Below are 13,826 nucleotides of genomic sequence, written 5' to 3' on the forward strand. Positions count from 1 at the left end.
CCTTTCGGGGTCCCGCAGCCTTCACGGGGGCACAGGGTGTGCAAACCAGCTCTGTGTGTGTTCAGCGTGTTGTGTCGCTCGACACAAACCGCCCTCGGCAGCGTGCAGGTCCGCGGTGGCCGCTGCAGCGGGTCTGTAAAGCCCCTCGCGTGGCCTGGCACAGCGAGGTGGGTCGGGGTGTCCTGACGGACAACCAGGAAGGACGCGGGCCCGTTCGCTGGCCCAGAGAGCGCGCCCGGGCCGGGGGCCTGCGTGCAGCGCTGAGATGCCCGCGCCTGAGTGGACGTTCACGGCACAGCGACCACACCCACGCTGTCCACAGGTTTGGAGTGTATGAGTGGAAGGTCAGCATCTGCCGAGGGAGCGGCTGGGGAGTGGAGAGCCTGCCGTTCAGAAAACTCCTCTATGAAAGAAAGTTGGTAGCAGTCCGCCTGCGTTCCTTCTGCTCAGGGTCCACTGGGTAGAGCCACGCGGGTCAAAGAGCAGCAGGGACGTGAAGGGCCTGGGGCCACCTGCACCCCCCCCCCCCCGTGAGCAGGCAGGGACTGCCAGCCCTGCAGGCCCCAGCCAGAGCGCCTCTATGGGGGGTCCACTCGCCACTGGTTCGCATGATCGGAACCGTCACAGAAGCTGTTATTTAGAACTATTTCTGCAACTTAACGAAAACTTATATTTACTGCCCAGGGCAACAAAATGCTGTAACTAATCAGAAGGAAGGAAGGAAGGAAGGAGGGAGGAAGGGAAGGAAGGAGAAAGAAAGGGCACAGAAGGGATCGCACCAAAAACAAAAAAAGAAAAAAGAAAACAAACCACAGCCCACAGGTGCTCTTTTCAGAATCCCAGCTCCTGGTGACGCGCAGCTCGCGTGGCCGGGTCCTTTGCAGGCGGCCTCCCTCAGCCCTGCCTTCTTGGGACAGCCTGCCCCCCGCCCACCGGCTTGGTCTTCCCCTCGACAAACGAAACGCGTGCCTGGCTCTCGAGCACGGCGCGACCTCCGCCTGTGCCCGCCCAGCCTCCTGTCCCCTCGAGCCTCGCGTCCTTCAGTGACCCCCGTGGCCCTCTCATCGGCGCACGTGCTCCCAGGAAATCGCGGAAGAGGCCCCGGACCGTCCCCCTCTCTCAGCGACAGCTACAAGGGAGGGAGGGAGGGAGGGAGGGAAGGAAACTGTCGGGTGAAGACATCCAGGCAAGTGGAACAGCATATGTGAAAACCTCCTGAGGAAAATAATTTGACGTGTAAATACATGAAAAGCTACCCTGTAACCGAAACACAGGGAGTGACAGAGAGCAGAGCAAAACGCGATGGCAGAGAAACGGGCCGGGGGCAGATGGCGTTCTGTGCAATCTCGGGGCCCGATGAAGAACATGGATTTTTTAAATCTTAAATCTAATGGAAAAATCATTTAAAATTTTCAGGATTTAGATGACATTATCAAATTATGTTTGTATTTTCAAAAGGTCAGCCTCGTTGTGGAGGAAAAGGGATTCAAGTGCCGGGGGCCCCTCCCGGAGCGGAAGTTTGGGAGCCTGCGGCTCCCCGCACCAGGCGCCCTCGGGGATCTGGCCCCGAGGAGAGAGCTGGGGTGGGCCCCTCAGCGGAGGGGCCGAGAGGGAGGGGCACAGGCGAGGCCCACGCCGCGCGGTGGCGGTGTTGGCACACCGGGCCGGGGAGGGGCCAGCCAGACGCCAGCGCGTGACCCGCGGCCGACAGGCAGCCAGGAGGGCAGCTGTTTGGTTTTCATTTTTAACCCTGGTTGGGAGGGGTGTGTGTTCTTCACATGTGCTTAGTAAAATTAAGTCTGAAAGTGTCAACTTTGACAAGGTTGTGCCCATTTTTGGATCTGTTTGGAAAGAATCTATTGTTTTGCTGGGTTTGGGTTTTGGTTTCATTTTGGAAAGAGGGAAACCAAGCTGGAGCGTTTGAGAATGAACTGGAAATGCAGACTGGGACACGCAGTGCTTGGAGGAGGCCAGGCGACGCCTGGAAAGGGAGAGGCGGGGCCCAGGTGAGCCGGCCGCGACAGGGGAGAGACAAGGCCCCGGTCGCCGGTGACACATGACCTGGTGGGGAAGAAGGGCGTGGAGGTGCCCAACTGGGGCCGGGGACCCGGGGCGTGTGGAGGAGGGACCCGAGCCCGGGGCAGCGGGGATGACGTGGTCCCCCCGTGGGGTAGGGCATCTCCGGCGCCCACCGCGCACCTGGCCTGGTGCGGCCTGCCTCACAGCACCGTGCTCCGCGGACACCCCGGCCTCCGCCCCAGCTCGCTCCACCCGGGTCCTGCGCTCCGGCCGCGGGGAAAGGGTCACGTGCGAACAGCCAGCGCACACTCAGCACTGAGGCTGCAGGAGGGGCCTGAGAGACGTGTGCTGCCACCAGAGTGTGAACCAAACCACACTCTCTCCAGCGAGGCAGAGGGGACACTCTGAACGGGAAGGACCTAAGGTCCCCTGGCCTAACGCCTGCACTTCGCGGACGGGGACACTGAGAACCAAAGGAATCCGTGCATTACCCGAGGTGAAACTTCCTCTCAGCTTGAGCTGGTCAGTGGCGGGGCCAGAACTTAGACCCAGGAGCCGGAGCCGCGGCTCCGTGCATGTTGGCCATGCCAGCCAGTTGGGATGCCGCGTGCCTTACCCGGGACTGCCCCCAGCCCACGCACGGTGGGGCGTCTCATGTCAGTGGCCTTTCCGAAACTCTGTTTCCTGTCCCCTCGGCCCCTGACGGCTCGGAGGCCGCATGCGGCGCTGTGTCTGGCCTTGCTCCCGATGTGCAGGAGTCGCCGAGAGGGAGGCCCCAGTGGGCCCGGGACCTCGGGGGCGGGGGGCCGCCAGCACACGGGGGCGCTGCATCAGGAGCAGACTCTGCGCCTGGCTGTGTGACCGGAGGCCAGGCCCCCAGCTTCAGAGAGGGTGTACCCCCAAAGCTGAAAGGCCCAGAGCCTGGACGAGATCAGCAGCTGGGCCAGAAAAGCCAGAAAGGGAACATGTTAAAATGAACCCAGGCCTCCGTGGCGAACGGCCCAGAGCGGAGACCACCCTGGCGGGGCCCCCACCGCGCCCGCCCTTGTCAGCGGCGCCCACGTACTCGTTTGAAACCTGCTTGGCCATCAGAGCAGCCTCGTGGCCGGGGGAGTCGGGACGGAGCGGCCAGAGGACTCTGGCCTGATCGGGAGCCCTGGGAGGCGGGCAGGCCCCTGCGGCCTGTCCAGGCCCCGTGAGGACGGGGGGCAGGGGCCGTCACACGAGTGCAGCCTGACTGGGGAAGAGACGGGCCCCGCGGGGCCGGGGCCCCAGGGACGGGGCGGCGCGGGGAACGCCTCCAGCGCCACGTTCCGGCAACGGACCCTCGGTCCCGCCGGGGAGAACGGCCGCCCCCTGCAGGAACAGGGGGGCGAGCCATTTCCCTAATCAGTCCTGGGTTTTGGCCGTGCTGCAAACCCCGTGACCCTCCTTCCCCAGGCTTAACACCGGCCACGGGAGCCCTCACGGGGCCCAGCCAACAGCGACCCTTTCGCGCAGCGGGCGAACTTCTCTGGAGCCCAGAGGTGGTCTCCCGAGGACAGGGGCCGCCTGCCGCCGGCCAGGGAGCTGGGAATGACCGCCGGTCACGCCTGCGCCGCCGCGGGAAAGCTGGGGCCCCCGGACGCGGCGGAGGGTAGAGCCGGCCGCAGCCCGAACCCACTGACGGCAGCCGACGGAGGGGCCGGGCCTCTGCAGGGCGGCCTCGCCTCGCGCCTGGTCCATGCTCCCCCGTAGGAGCTGCCACGCTCTTCCTTCTCCACAGTTTGGTTTCAACAGACAGTTGCTTTCCTGCGAGAAAAGGCCCAGTCATTTGAAATCATCTTTTAAACAGATTCATAGGAAAAGAACCATCCACACATTCAACTAGCATCCCTAAAGGGTGTTTTGAGGATACAGAACTGTACATAGTGAGGAACCGTTTGGCGTGAGTCTCCTTTGAATGGTCCACTCTGTCTTGTATGTGTCACACCCGTGACGCCGCGCACGGGATTCCCACTTGGGTGCATGACGTGGAGGCTCGCACAGTAACGTGAGGGTCGCCCCTTGCGCAGCCAGCCTCGCGCGTTACCTTGACCTTGACTTCGTTGAACTCCGGACTTGGTTTCCGCAGGAATAGTGATGCCAATTCTCACGTTCGCCTGCTGCGGGTCCGTAGGCTGTTCAATGAGGCGGTTGTGAACGTAACAGAACTGGCAGGCACAGACGTGAGGACGAAGTGCGGCCTTCGGGGGCCAGCAGCGCCGGTGTCAGAGACTGAGGTGCGAGTGACGGGAGCCCCGGCCCGAGATGCACACGCCTCTGGCTTCGCGCGGCGCAGTGGCGCAGGGCTGCGCGCTCCGCTCAACGGCAGCTGTGACGCCAGCCATTCCAGACGAGACAAACTGTGTCCCTGTCACTTTTCTAACAATTTTGGGTCCCTGGTGTCAACGTGTGAAAGGGAGAGACGCACTGAGTCCAGGGACATGGAGGGTGGTGGGAGACTCTTCCTCGTCCCCCGAGGCACCCATTCCGGGTCCTCAGTGGCTCGCCCTGCAACACACCTGCTGGCGGGGTGAGCGCTGCTTTGATCTGGGGCGTCCGCGAGTGACTCTGTGAGGCTGCCCCGCTGTGCCCGGAGCACACGTGGTGCGACCTCCCCCGCGGCCTCGCGCCTCACGCTGGCCCTGAACACCGCCGGTCGGCGCGCACGGCGGCCCGCGGGCCACGTCCCTCCACGCCTGCTCTGGAGCCGTGTCTGCGGCACTGAGTCACACGCTGTCCTCGCTCTCGGTTCACAGGATTCCCCGCCCCTCCGTCGGTCTGTCATCGTCCCTCAAGCTGTGACACGGTCTCAACCACGACACTGGAAGCCCTGCTGCTCTGTGTTCCTTCTTGCGTTCGTAGCAGAACCTGAGGACAAAAGCCCATGAAATGCCAGCGACAACCCAAGCGGTGAAGGGAGAACCGAACCCACCGGGACGCTGTTGCTCGTTCTGTGTTTCAGGAACGACCGCGTGGAAGCGGTCCTGAGTGGGTGCCCCCCAGGAACGCCAACCCCTTGTGTTATTTTACATCTGTAAGCAAAGGGTGCAGGGCTTCTCTTCCCGGCTTTGAGATGAAGAGAGGAAAGGGCCCAACACCGAGACCCCAGCGAGGCCCTGCAGGAGGTGCTCGGGGTCATCCTCGCGCTTCCTCCCATGAGCTCCGAATTTCTACGTCTCCTTCCCTTCCATCTTTTCCCGCTCAGTGTGTGGTCCGTTCGGCGAGTTTGGGTGCCTTCCAGGCGTCGGAGGAATCCTATGCTGGCTGCCGGGGCTTGTCGCCTGGGACGTCAGGGAAGAGGCACCAGAGGACTGAAGCCTCGCTTGGAGGGAAGCCTCGCTTGCCATGTAGGAGCTCACAGACGATACTTCCCGAGGCCGAGATCCATATTTAAGCTGGGACAACTCAAAACAAGACCTGTGTCACTAAGTATTGGGGAAAGGGTTAATCAGCATTGCACACACCCCAGGTTGTGGTCTATTCCCTTTGTTAAAAGCAAACGGAATTAAGTGTGTTTGTGAGCCAGTCCTGCCTTTCGCAACGGGGCCAATGCGCACGGGCAGCGTCGCTTTGTTCTCGCGGTTTGTTGCCTTTACTCCCCAAGTGCCGACGACGTCCGCCGCCTTCCCCCGGCCTGGGGGTGTGCGGCCCGTTCCTGGCCCGACGCTCCGCAGAGAGGCGCTCCCTCCCCGACACGCCCTCCGCCCCCCCGGTGCTCTTCAGATCACAGGTAAAGGTGTATGTCTCCATTTCCACAGCAAGAAAGTGTGAAAAGTGTGACAAGTGTGACAAGTGTGAAGGTCCCCGAACCGAACCGGGGCAGGGCTGTAAAAGCTGCTTTGCTCTGCCTGTTCACACAGAGGTGTTCTCAGCCGACGGGGCAGGCTGGCATTTGCTGGCACCAGGGTGATCCTGCGTTAAACCCAAGTCCTGCTTTGGAAATCGCCCGGAGTTGCAGTCATTAGAAGTCCCCAGGAAGCAGCCCCGCGGCATTGTGGCCCGAGGCCCGGGGCGCCGGCCGCAGGCCGACCCGGGGGCTTCCGCGCTTGCCGTCTTCGCCCGCTGCCTCGGGCCGCTCGTCCCGCGTGTGCGTCGCGCGTGCTGAGCAGGAGCTTGCGGCTGCTGCCGTGGAGACGCTCAGTGGGGGAAACGAGCGCAGTCTGCGAAGGCAGCGACGTCGAGCAGTCAGCCCGAGTGCTGGCGGAACGACACGTCCCAGCTGACGGTGCCCCCGCTGCTGCCACACAGGAGCCGACGCCCGCGGCGCCGAGTGCTCCGTGATCGTGCAAGGGCCGCCCCCACGTGGCGACCCGGTCGAGGGGCAGACGGCGGCGGGGGGGAGGCTGGCCGGGTGGAATGAGCCCACCTTCCATCGCTCGGCCACCGCCCTGCAGACCCTGTGCCCTGAGCTGCCCGAGGCCAAGCAGGCGCTGCCACTGAGTCCAAGGGGGAAACGGGGGCTGGTTTCCTAGGCAGGGCAAAGCTGTGTGCGAGGCAGAGAGACGAATGTTTCCAGAAGCAAGTACCACACAAATCGGTGTAAGTAGAAGCCAGTGAGTGAACAGGCCCGAGATCCAACAGTGATCAGAACTGGAGCTGACAGGTGAGGTTAACACCTGCTCTGGGGCTGTGTGTGTGCACACGTGTGGGTGCGCAGGCGTGCGGGTGAACGTCGTGTGCACACCCATGCGTGCCTGTGTGTGTGCGCACTGAGGGAAAGTGTGCGCTGACAGAGATGGAGCCAGGCATCGGTGCAGAAAGGGCTGCGTTTAGAAAGAATCTTCCAGAAAGGAGAGTGCAGCTGCTGAGGTTGCGTGATCCCTCCCACCGGGCCGGTAGCAGGATCACTCAGCGCCTGAAGCAATAGCTTCTCCTGGCGGATCCTTTGCAGGTGAGTGCTGGGCGCCGACTTCCCCCTCCTTTCCTCCCTGCCCCTCCCCCCCATCTCCTGTTCAGTTGACGAAAGGCCAAGGAGAGTCACACAGGAGAGTCAGGCAACGCCCTGAACAACCCCAGGCCCAGGCAGGGCGATTGGGGTGGAGCCGCTGAGTCCGCGAGAAGGCGGCCTCCCTCCCGCCCAGCGCCCTCACCGCCGGGAGCCAAGGCTCTCCCGCGGCTTCGGCTCTTTCGCAGTCTGTCCCTGTTAGGAAAGAATTGATCTCTAATCAGGCAGCCATGTTCCGGTTGCTGCAGACCACCCGCTTTGAGCAAAGCTGCAACGAGCCCAGACCGGTTCCAAGCCATCGATGGGACACAGGTCACCCAGTTAGGGAATAAAGCACAATTGGCCAAGATACTGTTGGGGCCGCATGTGGACGTCGCCAGTGGGAAACAGGGCTTTCAGACCTCAAGGCGTTCAGGACTGAAAAGACCTACTGAACACCCCCTCAAAGGATGTCAAAGGGGTTCCACAGTGAAGTGCGTTTCTGTGATATTAGAAAACAGTATGATCTGAACAAAGATCTGAGACCTTCCAGCGAGGCAGAGGCCCAGGGTCTCTCCCTGAGAAGAGCGGAGAACCGGACGCAGCGCCATCTCCTCGTGGAGCGGCTCCGGCGGGCGTGGGCCATTCTGCGGCTGAGCCCGCTGCCCTGCCCTGCGCTAGCCTGAGGCCCCTTCTCCGCAGACTTCTCTGCCCCCACGGGGGACACGTATCCTCTGAAGCCTGTAAAGGGTGAGTTATTTTCCTAAAATGCTGAGGGAGAATGAAAGGGGAGCAGCTTCGTTTCGCGGCCACAGCTGCCAGAGCCTCTCCTTGCCGGTCGGTCGGTATCAGAGGAAACGGCTGCTTCTTCCTTTGGGGCCTCGCGGGTCCAAGCCCCGAGCGGCCGACCGCCTGGCTGCTGGACATCCCCGCCTCTGCTCGGGGCCCCTCATGGCTTCGCCCAGCCACCACGGCGCCCAACACTCGGCCACACGGCCGAACCCCGTGATCCCAGGGGGAGCCCTGTTTCAGGTCTAGCTCCCCATTAGTCCGCAACTACGGTCCTTATTGGCTCCACAGCCACCCCCAGACACACAGTGCTCACTGTTATCTTCTAAACAAGACTCCCATTCTTACTCCGCCTGGACTCCCTTCCCACTTGCCCTCAGATCCGGTTTCCTCCCACTTCCGGCCCACGGTTGGGTCGGCTCTGCTGCACTCTGGGAGCAAAGGGCCTGGAGGAGTTTCTCCTTCCGTACTAGGTCCTTGTCGGCTGAGTGGGAGGGCGCTCCGCCCTGCGCCAGCTGCTGAGTCAGCGAGAGGCGCGGTGCCCCCACCCTGCCTGGAGCGCGGTGGCTGCCTGGTGCCAGAGGCAGGAGCCCAGCTGGGCGGGGCTGCCCACGCTCCACCCTCCGCTCCGCAACGCAGAAAAGGAGAGCAACGAGCCCACACTGGCATTCGGTGATTCTGCTGGAATGGCCATGAGGTCATCTGTCCCCTCTTCTTACCTGCACCGGCCAAAGAGAGAGCGTGGCCGGTCCTTACAGTGAGGGCATGGGAAATCAGACTCCGACGAGGCCCTGGGGGTCTCAGCCAAACGCCACTCAGGGTCCCCAAGCCTCAGTGCTGTTCCCACCCACCCCGTGCACCGGCCTCCAGAGCATGGCTCCCGGCAAGTGCCTCGGCTTCCTAACTGGCGCCCGCAGGCCTGGGGCAGCCACGGCGCTGGCTCTGAGGCCACACAGACGTGTGTCCAGCTGCGGGAGCTCGAAGACGTTCCTTAAATGTTTTTACCTCAGAGGAGAATCTGCAGGGGGAGCAGACCCTGGATGGCTTATTGGTCTGTTTGTATTTTCCTTATTTTAGGGTCCATTTTATTAATATTTATTTTTACTGACATCTCCCATTTTCTTTAGGTTTCCAGATTGAAGCAATAGGTTTATCTTATTTGACTTGTAATTCTCCCCTCTCTCTAGTTCTTTACAGAATTGTTATAATTAATAAACAGATGTTGATACATTATCATGAACTAAAGTCTATATTTTATTCCGTTTCCCACGTTCAAGGCTCAGTGCTGGTGCCTCTGTTAAAGTCCTCGCCCATCTTCCAACCAGGGAGGCTGACGTCAGCCTCTGGGGTCCCTGGTAATGGAAGGGGGTGCCGTGGCCTGAAATAAAACCAGGAGGAGAGAGCAGGGCCTGATCCAGAGGCTCAGCTGCCGACGATGGAGACTTGATTCTCCAGGCTGGGGTGGGGGAAGCTGTTGGTAGGTCTCATACATGGGAAATCACAGGATTACATCCCTGAGTTTGGAAGGTCAGGCTGGTCACAGTGTGGAGGTCGGATAGGACAAGACGGGGGACGGGAAGCAGAGGGGGCAGTGAGGGGCACCGGTGTGAGGAGGCACTGGCCTGAGCTGAGGGTGGACGTGAGTTTGCGGAGGAGCAGGGGCCCGAGGCCCAGGGAGAGGCTGCGGTCACTGCTGCCCTGGGGATGAAGCCGGGCGGTGCCGGAGCGCGTGCCCACGGGAGCCTGGCTCTCTGGACGCCGGCAGGAGAGCTCGTTCTGCCAAAAGGACACTGTTTGCCATGTTCTCAGTGTGTCCGGCCCATAGAGGGTAAAGAGAGGACACGGAGGGAAGAGGGAGGGAGAGCGAGGTGACCACAGGCTGGGAGGGGGCTGCATGCCCACCTCACAGGATCCTCACAGCTGCTGCTCTTGCGGGGGGGGGGGGGGGGGGTCACCCCGTCTGACAGAGGAGGAGGCTGAGTTTCCATGGATTTGCCTGAAGTCACACGGTGAGTGGACGGTGGAGCCAGGGGTCAGCTCTGCGCCTGCTCAGGGCTCAGGCTCTTTCCCGTAAGGAAACTGCAGCCCTGGACTCCGTCGGAGCCTCTAGGAAGCTCGCGCCAGGTGAGTCCAGGGAGGAAGGGAACATGGACCAAAGCAGACTGGTGCTCTGGGCGGAAGAACAGATTTTAAATGGCTGGGGACGGGCAGGGAGTAGAAGTCGGGGAGTCATTGTTACAGGAATTCGGTGCTGGTTCTGCTCCTGTGAAAAGCCAGGCATCTTCTCTCTCTCCCCACCATGCCCAGCTCTCTGCCAAGGTCCCACCAGATTTTCCTCAACTAGACTGACTGAAATTTTAGCCGAAGCTGCAAGCGCTGTTGGATTACGGTGTTTGTCCGGGACGCTGTGTGCGCACGCTCTTCTGGCCCATCTTGGCCCGCTTAGGCCTGGGTTCTGGACTTTGAACTATGTTAGAATCAGTCTTCAGTTTAAATGCCTGTAAAATGCAGTTGACAAATGTTCCTGCCTCATATAGCAAATGGGAGCAAAAAGCATATGATGGGCTTAAAATAGAAATTATGTTAAAGTGAGCTTTTTAGCAAGTCTGGATTCTCCCTTTTTTGATTCTCGTTTTAATGCAGCGGAGGCAGGGCCCTTCAGCCAGGAAAATGTGGTCTTTGCTGCCACCTCATGGGTATTTTAGGAACAACAGTCGATGTGACTGGGACAAACTCTTCTCTGCTGCCCTCTCGTGTGCACCTTTAGAATAGCACTCGAAAGGAAGGAATTAGGAAACCCTCTTTTCTGCTGCTAGTGCTCACCTTAGGAATAAAAGTGGAATGGAGGCCACGAAGAAAAACTCTGCTATTTCCTGTGCATCTTGAGAACAACACCTAAGATAAAGTTGCCAGAAAAAGCCTTCCTCTGCTGCCATATAGTGTTTGACTGACTAATGAGTATCAACGGTCTGTCCGTCCTCAGACGTTGCACTCTGTTGCCATCTGGTGTGCATCTTGGGCGTAACACCTGCGTGTGACTCCCAGGGAAAGCGCTTTTCGCTGCCGCGTCCCGTGCAACCAGTGAGTAACAACCGAACGTGCGAACGAACGGCCGGGACTGGGACGCCCTCCTTATAGACACACGTGCGCCGCCAGTTTGTCCAGAGCACCGCGGCCGCGGGTCCGCGCTCTCCGCTCCCGGAGTTGCCACCCGCAGCCCTGGGGCCCGCGGCCGGGGCCGCACCTGCCTGGCACTCGGCTCGGCCGCCCTGCGTTGCTGATGGCCCTGGCGCTGCATCGGCCGGCTGGTCCCGGAGCCCTTCGCAGGCCCAGCCCGTCCCCCCGGGCAGCCCGTCCCCTCTCCGTCCTTCCAGCCGCCGCAGGACCCAGACGCGCTGCGCGGACGAGCCCGCGTGGGCGGAGAGACGCTCCGAGAGTGGACGCGCGTCGGGGGGCCGCGCAGGGGCGAGGGTCGCGGGAAGGGGGCCAGAGGAGGGGGGCTCAGACGATGCCGGTCCCAGAACTTCGGGAACCTCGGGGGGAGGAGTGACTTCGGAGGGACACTGTCCGGTGAGGGACGGAAGGGCCGGGGAGGGGAGGAAGCGTCGGTCAGGGCTTAGAAAAAGGGCCCAAGCGGGCCCTGGATCGGGGTTTGGGGGGGGGCGAAGCCCAGATGAAGAGGGAAGTGCGGCCCGTGTCTGGAAGGAGGACGGGACCCTGGTGCGCGGTGCTGGGAAGCGGTGCCCACCGGAAAAGGCTGGACCGGAGGCGCCTCGGGGAGGTTTGAAAGGGTTATGTTGGGGGTGGGAGGGGGAGAGCCCACGGCAGAGTTTGGGTGGAACCGAGAGAACTGAGGTTTGGGGACTGGGACCTGCGGTCGGGCAGAGGTGAAGGAGCCTGTGAGACACACCAGCAGGGTTTCGGGGGAAGGGCGATGGGGTGGAGACGGAACCCGGGGCCGCGCGCTCGCACAGGTTGGGGGGTCCTGTCCCCCGCGGGAAGGAAGAGAGCAAAGCTGAGCGGCCTCGCCGTGAGCGACCCTGCGCACCGGCCTCCAGCTTCTGACGCTCGGGGGGGGCGCAGGGCGGGTCCGCGGATCACGGAGCTGAACGGGCTGGGGTTCGCGTGGACGCGCTCTCCAAGGCCGCCGAACTTCCTCTCCCTTTTTTCCTGGTTAGGAAAAGAAGAAAAAGTGGGAAAACCGGCCTCTGGAAGTGTGACGCCAGTTTAGAATTTAGAAGGTGTGACAATAATAGTTTTTTAATCCCCCAGCAGTTTGGTGAGCCGGCCACGTGACACTCACGGCCGGGATGCTAACCTCTGGGAAGTGCAGCCGCCGAGAGATCATCTCCTGGCAAGAGTAAGCATTAGTTATTATTTTATTTATTTATTTATTTATTTATTTGCTCTGTCAGCCTTTTGAAAAATCTGTTTGTGCAGGGTTTGGTATAATTTGCTGGTGCTGCAAGTTGTTTTCCTCTCTCGTACACCCGCACAGACGTGAAAAAGTTTTTGTGAGGCAGCCGCCAGACTTGGGGAGTTGGGCGTCTCCATGGACTCCTGAGCACCTGGTCCCCTCCTGCATCTGGCCGCTGGGCTCCGATGTCCGGCTCCAGCTCCGGAGTCTGGCCGTGGGGCCTTGGTCACAGGTCTGGGCTCTGTCTCCAGGGTCCGTGGCCTGGGCTTGAATCTGTCTTTCCTGTGTGTCTGGGACCTGGGACCTGGGGTCTCTGGGTGCGGCTTCGTGCCCTGGGCTGGTGTGTGGGGTCCCTGTGCAGCTCTGGCTCTAGGGTCTGAGGTGTGGAGCCTGGTGTCCAGCGTTGGCCGTCAGTCTCTGGGGTCTGGCTCTGGCTTTCAGGGTCTGTCGTCCGGCTCGGGTCGTGGGGACAGAGTGGGGCTGGGGCAGGGCTCGGGGGCTCCGCTTTTGGTCCTGGGTCTGCTCTGGGGTCTGGGTCCTGAGTCTGTCTTTGGCATCTTGTGTGTGAACTGATGATCATTGGCTCAAATTCAGTGCCAACAGCAGTGCCAGAGCCTGGGTGTGGAGAGGAAGGACACTTTATTCAGTGCAAATAGCTCGGTTCTGACGCAGATCGGCTGTGGGGGCAGCGCGGCTGCTAAGAGTCTCAGTGTCGTCACAGGTGAATTCTGGGTGAGCCCAACGTTGCCGCTCTTACTTGTGAAGCTGAGGGCTGTGAGGAGGCCAGGAAGTGAGGCAGCCCCGGGGCACGGCCCCCCCAGGCTGTGCTGCTCAGGGCTGCCCTGCCCCTTCTGGCCGGGCCCTGCCATCCATTTCCTCTGTGCTCAGCTGCATTTGCACACAAAGAAGCACAAATAGGAAAAGCGGACCCTCTGAGAGGGGGCTGGGTGAGCGGAGAGGAGGCCCGGGTGTTGCCGCCAGGACAGTCTAGGTTATTGTTATTCTTACATCGTGCCACGTTTTCCTCTAGTACTTTTTTTAACCCAAACTGAGACTGCCTTTTTTGTTGTTGCAGCTTACTTAAATTATACAGAAAAATTAAAATTAATTCAAAATCCTACCCAAACAGGTAATAACTGCTATTGTTTTAAGTATATACCTTTCCAGACATCTCTACTTGCATATTTCTATTCTTCTAGTGTCTCTGGATACAATCTATTATTTTGGCTTTGTAATATGGATGCAAAACTTGTGAATTTTCAGCTGTTTCCCTCTAATGTGTGGACTTATCAGTACATTTTCCCCTAGGTTTTTAATGTATTATTTTTATTATTAAGTTCAAATGATTTTTAATCTCCAATTTTAATTTATGTTGAGGGTTATTGAGAAGTATATTTCATAACTTTTAAATGTAAGAACTTTCCAGTTATCTTTTATGACTGATTTCTAGATTAACTACAATGAGAGCAGAAACACACTTCATATAATTTCAACCCTTTGCATTTTTTTGAAACTTGCTTCATTACAGTATGGTTATTGTAAAAAAATGTTCCAAGCATGCATCTCGGCTGCCATCTCGTGTTCAATTTGGGAATAACACCTCAGTGCAGGTCAGCAGGAAAAGTGTATATCTGTTTACCTGTGATTGTTGAA

Source organism: Pteronotus mesoamericanus, unplaced genomic scaffold (genome assembly GCF_021234165.1).
Source record: "Pteronotus mesoamericanus isolate MK-2021 breed Mesoamerican mustached bat unplaced genomic scaffold, CSHL_Meso_final contig_101, whole genome shotgun sequence".
Taxonomy (NCBI): domain Eukaryota; kingdom Metazoa; phylum Chordata; class Mammalia; order Chiroptera; family Mormoopidae; genus Pteronotus; species Pteronotus mesoamericanus.